This window comes from Zerene cesonia, chromosome 16 (genome assembly GCF_012273895.1).
Source record: "Zerene cesonia ecotype Mississippi chromosome 16, Zerene_cesonia_1.1, whole genome shotgun sequence".
In the NCBI taxonomy this organism is placed as follows: domain Eukaryota; kingdom Metazoa; phylum Arthropoda; class Insecta; order Lepidoptera; family Pieridae; genus Zerene; species Zerene cesonia.
In genome coordinates, this window is record NC_052117.1 from 1,678,524 (window position 1) to 1,686,137 (window position 7,614).

Genomic DNA, 7,614 nt, shown 5'->3' on the forward strand with positions numbered 1-7,614 from the left:
CTATAGGCCGACTAAAATGTGATAGCTTCTAATATTAATTTCTTGCAGACTTTCGATAAAATAGAAATTTTAACGGAGTTTTTTGTTTTGTGCATTTTTATTTCGAAACAACATATAAAGTGCCGAGGTTTAAAATTAATAGAATGTTTTCTTTGTTGTTAATTCCTTATGTAGACCGTATATTCGTACAGTGTCGCAGCGTTATTTACTAATGTTATGTAGGTACTTACTGTAAGTTTACTACCAACAAACTCTAGACTCTAGAGTCTAGATTTTAAAATTTTATTAATTGATCCTTACTAATATTATGTACTTCTCTTTTATCTTTATACTGTATAGGAAAGTGTCTTTCTTTCGAATCGTTTTTTAGATATTATAATACTATTATAGCTGAAGATAATAAGGAGGATAGAGAATGACAAGTGATATGCTACTTGTTACTGCGTTAAAACATTTAATTACCATTCCTATATTTTTAACGTGTAGGCAAAGTCGCGGGCTGAAGCTAGACAATATAGATAAATTAATCAGTTTTCCTCTATACCTCCTAAATTACTGAACCGATTTTAATAAAATTTTGTACACTGTGCAGTTTCACCCACGTTGAAAGAACGGATGCCTAGTTCTCAATTATGATAAATATTTAATCCTACCTACTATACTATCCGGACCTACCCATAGACCGGACGAGTAAATAATAAACGTTATTAATAATATATGGTATATACATTTAACATTAAACTCGTGGGGTTATGAAATATGATAAAAATAGAATATTAAAAAGAGCATCACCGGTTTAAAGTTATGACTGGTTATCAAATCAAATAAAAAGTATAATGAATCAATTGCGTGGGCACAACACGAGCCCTCTTGTTTTTTTTTTTGTTTTACGAGCGCAGAGTGCAGCCGAAACAGATTGTCTTGTATAAACATCTATTGTTCACAATAATTATGGGAGCCTAATAAAAAGTCCCTTCAAAATACGGGGTATTGTTCTCAAATTTGTTGTCACTAAGCGAAATGAAAAACGTTGAGGATTATTAGCTGAAGTCGGCTGTTTGAATGTTATTGGTGTATGAAATATGAATTTATACAATATCAACATTTATTTAGGTATATAACTATTTTAAACTCACGGGATTAGTAAATTGTGTGGTTTTAATTTCATTGTTTTTTATTTTTATTCAATTCAGATAATAATTATAATCGTAAAAAGGAAACACAAACAGTGGAAACAGTGTTGTAACATATTTTTTTAATTTTAATAAATCATAATTATAAGTCGATATTCAAGCTTCGAGGATAATTTAAATATTACTTTAAGTACATAAGTGCTTTACAGATATAGACGCATTGAAACCGTATAAGACATATTAAAAGAGGACTTTCTATTACTTCTTCGTAATTTTTGAAAAAAATATAAATATAATCTGTGCGCGTTCAGGAACAAGGAAGCGCACGGGAGCGCGGGTGAGACAGGGGTGACGCACAGCGCATGCGCTCCACAAGGGGCGGTTGTGCGCGCAGTCGCCACGCGCCCGTTCGTAAAACGGCATGGCGTATCGCGTCCCTCAAGGACATTTTTGACATCCCACAAAAAATACCAGCTGTTGATCGCAACGATAAATAAAACTTAAACCATTATGTGTGTGCCGTGTCGATTTTAGTGCAGTGCTCACTTTGTGTTTAATATTTGGAATACCGGCGTCCCGTACGCCCGTTGTTTTCATAAGGTACGTAAAACATTATTGTTACATTTTATTATGAATGTTGTATATATAATGCACACAGCACATTATGTATTAAGACGTTGTAATATATTTTGCTGAGCACTCAGCTCAACTCCGATTTATCCCAAAGCGCGAAAAAGAAAGATATTCGGACCCCACGTAAAGTGATTTATGGGGATAAAACCATTGCAGGCAATTTCTATGCAGCTTTTGGAGCAGAGTTTGGGTGGTTCTCTTTAGCGAAATAGTAAACAATAAGTTAGCGATATTCCAAACAGATTAAATGTTGTTAATAATATGTGAATACCCATCTGAAAAATTTATATTCGAATGAAATAAATTTTTAATAACAAAATACAAAAATATGCACGTAGAGTATTAATCGTTTAAGGAAACTATTCACGATTGTATCGCTGTAATTAAAAACAAAATACAATATAACTGAATAAATTAAAGTAATTAGTTACATACTTACGTTGTTAAATTGCACCGAAATTACAAATGCAGGAACAGTAAAAGTAAACATCGAATATTCTCCATTGCTAAACAAGTATACACACGCGAAAACAATAATTTCACTAATTCATTTCCTTCGTGTTCATTCAATCGAAGACACAGTTGATTGGTTATTTATAAGTAAGTGTATTATTTGCGATTATTCGATAATCACTTTCTGAAACGCTCTACGTAATATTGAGTAGCTGCATAATACCGATATTTCTTGAGTTTTTTAGCCTACGAAAAACGAAGGAGGTCCTGAAATCGAAGTTTATATATGTTATATATTATGTACGGCCACGTGTAACTTTTTTAGAGTAGATGAATAATTCTTTTTATAATTGGATAGGGTGATCGACCTTGGTCATAGGGATGGAAAGAATGGTTTCAGTTTTTTCGGCGGTTCATTTATTTGTTTGTGTAAAAAGGTTTATGTCTCTACGTAATTTATCTCTTACGTAATTAAGTAAGAGTTCCTAGCAAAATAATGTTTCAGTGGTATTCGAATGTATGTCTTTTGCTATTACTAAACGATGAATTTTTCGATTCCTTTACAGTTTAAAAAATGTTACCGCAAAATCTTACACATGCCATAAATAGTTCTCATGAGACGATATTAATTGTCTCAAAATTATCATTAAAGTTGAGACGTGATACAATAGTTAAGCTGATTCAGGAGAGATCCACGTAAGGTGAGTGTTATGTTTATCTATTGTGACATTCCTTACAGAGACCAGGTAATGCGGATTAATCATCACAACCTACATTGCTTAATGATTTTGGATAAGAAGCCACGTAGTTACGAGTCATCTCACTAAGGACGGTCTTCTTTTAACTGGGGTCGGTCTATGATGTGTTTTTCGTGCCATCCCATGAGCCTTATACCTATCTATTATATATATCTATCTATCTATTATATAAATTATCAAAATCAAGTATCATCATGACTGTTGTTACACAGGAATTTTTCTCGAAAATCCATTTCGTATACCGTAGGAATATCGCGATAAAAAGTTGCCTATATGTTATTCCAGTTGTCCAGCTGTCTACGTACCAAATTTCATTGCAATCGGTTCAGTAGTTTTTGCGTGAAAGAGTAACAAACACACACACACATCCTTACAAACTTTCGCATTTATAATATTAGTAGGAAGGATAGGATTGGTAGGAAGTAGGATAGTAGGATTATGTTAATGCAAATTTCTTCTATGCTTTTCCTCGTTATTATCCACATATATAAACTCTAATGACTCACATCAATCGAACTATAATACCAAATAATATCCTTTGAGATATGAACCTTTAATATCTTTACCAATAATAATCAATTATCATAGTTAGAGTAAATACATAATACATAATACTGAGTTATGCATAGTATTATATTGTCTGTGGTGAGACTAGTAAGAATAAAAACAAAAAGAATATTAAATTATAAGCGCCTATTTGACCCAATTTTGACGTAGATATAACGACGACACAACCCTCAACAAAAATTTAATTATAAAATAGTCCCATCTCATATGCGTTCATTTATTTCAAGCCATCGAAGAGCATGGGGCAAACAAATTAATAATGAAATTAGTCTAATCAGTTCAAATTATTGAATTCATAATTTCACGCTTGGCTGCATTGTTGCCGAATTTCCAATTACGATACAAAAGGGCTATCAGTCGTAATTAGTGAGCGCTTCGCTGGCGATCGAACTTGAAACCCTATCGTTTTATTGATTCCTTTTTGTCGTATTAACAGCTGATGGATGTCGTTCGATATGTAAGGTCATATAATTGTTAATTTATCGACGTTTTACGTAAAACCTACATTGAATTTAGGAAATATGATCCGAAACGTGGGGGTTTTGCTCCCATGGTATTTTGCGTCTTAATTTCTCGATTAATATACAGTTCTGTGTTATAAATTTAATAAAATTGGTATGAGTATATCGTGCCTTGCGTTTATTATCAACGTCTCAGTTTTTCAGCAAACAATTACAAATTTCTCCAACAATCTGACAAGCAAAACGGACAGGTTATTTTCGCATCAATCAGTCAATTTATAATCGTTTAGGCTTTAATTCAATCGAATGTATGTATAATTTTATCTTATCGTTTTATAGAAGTAGTAAAAAATACTCAATATAGTTGTGTTGGTGAAAGAATTTACAAAAACAGTTTCAGAATTTAAGCTTTTTTAATGATTTTAAACACGATTTATTCGTTATATGATTTACCCCGACGTTTCGAACATTGCGTCTTCCCGTTATAAGTTATACTCGCAAAAATCAAAAGCAAAGAAAGAGTTAGTCGTTTTCTTGTTAATTTGACGATTACGTGTATAGAAAAATCTAATGTAACGCAATTTAGATTTAGAAACCTCTAGTAAATATAGCAAATACTCGTATTGGGTGAGTCGTATTCCTCAGCTCGATTGTGGTACATTCGAAATTAAAAACGTAGAAGATATTTCACGATCAGTATAAGCTAACTTCAATAAAAAAGTTTAATATCGGTTTTATGATATAATGTAAAGCTTTGTGACAATTTCACAGGGCAATTGTAGAGACTATTATGCAAGGGTCTTTCTTGGCAAGCGTCCAACGTTATTAATGTCCTCTGAGTAATCCTTGGATGCATTCAGCTTCCTTGTGACATATATGTTATGCAGACTTCATCTTGGAAATGTCCATCAAGGCTGTATGTATTAAAGCTATTAACACTGTTTATGTTACTAACATGAATGTTAAGATTCTACTTCGGAAATCTTGTTCACATACGGATTTTTTAAACCTATAAATTTCATAAACCTATAAGAGTAAATCATTTTAATTTAAGTACTTACGTAAGTCAACTGGTACAGCAATTTTTGTAACTTTTAATTCCCAAGTTATCTCTTCGGTTGAAGCTGTATTTTTCAAATGGTGAAATAATTTTAGAAATCGCTCCAGTAGGTTTTGTGTGTAAACATAACAGACATACTTACGTACAAAACTTCTCTTTATAATACATATTTGTTTAGATGTATTAATTCCTTACTTACGTTTCTTGGTAGTAATAGTATCCTTTTGGCTTAAACATCATAATAACTTTTTTTAACAGTTGGTATACCATTGTTTCCTATATATTGAAAAATGCTTGTCCTGGCAAACTTTTCCCATGGAACAGAGATAAAACTTGATCATCGTGTCGTTGTACGCATAAGCTTTCATTTAAATTCCGTACTTTATCATCACGGCCGGTTCGCAAGGTCTTTGAACCACCGAATTCCCTCCCAATGTTTGAGCCAGCTAAATATAGAACTGCGTAAGTATGCCCATATTGCGTTAAACCTAGGAAGTGTATTGTTATATTGAATTTAAATAAAGCATACCTTTAGGGTATAAGATTATATTACTTGCGGTTTTATGCGTCATCTCTGCGGTTCATTAAAATGCTTATGGGGAATGGTGTTTTATGAGGCATCACGTAACAGCTTCATTATGCAATTTCGAGGAAAGTGTTGAATTCCTAAGGTGCGTGGGAGTTTTTTTTCGCAGAGTTCCAAAACTTATTTTAACATCGTTACACCATTTCAAACACAGATTGTGCCTTGTTATTAGATATTGTTCCTAATGATCTTGAGTCATTTGCTAGTTTCAATTACACTTTAGCAAGTTTGCGTCAGGCTACGTGACAATCATGCGCAGTATGCAGTAGCAGAAGCGTTTAACAATATAAATAAATCTGACGTCAACTCGGCTGGACAAAAAGACCGAAGAAATCTGGTATTCTGCCACCGTGGTGACTGGTTGGATTGTTGTGGTTAGTTTTTATCAGAACATTTACTAGCTAGATAATGTCGCTTTTAATTAAGGCAGGGTTGGTATTTGTTAGACGATTTGTACTATTATTTGTTGTTCAATGCACGAAACGGATAAATACTTGGGAAGGTAACAAGAAAGCAATATGAAATTTGTATAGTTAGAGCAGGAAAATGAGCTTTAATGTAGATGTCTCTGAAACTATTGGATTCAAAAATTACTTCCCTTTTGGATATGCACGTGTTGTATATACATATACATACATAGGCTTACACGGACGATGTTGGGACGGAATGTATTTTTTTTGACTTTGTTATTGCTGAACTTTCGTCTGGGTGAACCGAAATCTTTTTTTATTTCAATCCGTGTCTAGTAGGTCTAGTTCTGACAATTTGAAGGCAATTTAGTTTTATGCTGAAAATAATTATAGTTATAATAATTACAAAACAGCACACATTGTATTTCATAAAATAATGATAAGCATTATATTTTTTTTGTAGAGTTAAAAGAAGCAAGTACCTTCTTTCCCTACTAAAATTCTGAGATGACTTACATAAGAGGATGTAAAAAAAATTGACAGATGGCAAGCGTAGTGGGGTATTAAATATATATTATCCACAGATAACATAAACATAGATTAAAGAAGTAAAGATGGATTATATTTATGTGGTATTTTTTTCGATTTTTATCAGGTTTCTGAGCAGGTAAATCATAAAATTGGCCCTGTAGTTCTTCGCTTGTAATTTGATGCATTGTTAGATTATATAGGTTCTATTTTTCACGATTTCTGGAACTGTTTTCTGTGTTTTAAATCTTGATGATTATATGAATTTTATTATTTGATTTTGTAAGGTTGCTTAACCCTACCGTTAATATAATCCCGAGTATTCTTTAATTGTGTCTATAACCAGCACAATGGGTGTATCGGAATCTTAATAGAGACCCTTTTACGTCGACGATATGCGGAAAAGTTAAAGGGAAGTGACTTTGGGAGCTTACTTTTTCAACTGCTACGATATTCGACTGCTGCTTAAAACCGAACTGTTAATAATTACTGTTAATGATGATAAATGTGACGTAATTTTGGATGAAGTTTGCGTATATTTTTCTCTTAAAATACATCATGTATCTAATAAAAGATTAACAGCTGGTGTAATAGAACCCTATGTTTTCATTAGTTAATACTTATAAGGTGTCTTTTAATATGGTTTTTTGTTACTTATCCGATTTACAAAATTTGTTCACCTGGAGAAAAATGAGTTCTGAGTGACATAAGCTATACATTTTTAATTGAATTTCCCAATAATTGGATGGGTTCTAATTTTTTTGGTTTTCCACTATAAATTCGCGCTATTCCAACCGATTAATTTGGTGTTTGATAGAGAATTTTTGCCACTTGGTCACATTTCAAATTCAATGCGGAGTGATATAAAATAAACATTTTATCCCAGTTTAACTAGGGTGGAGTCATGATTTTATTCGATGGAACTTACTATTAATAATATTTGCATCAAAAAGAAGTCGAAGCGTCTTCCTACGCGTATGTTAATTAATTTTTGATAGTCCATTATGTATTCCCAGACTGTGTGC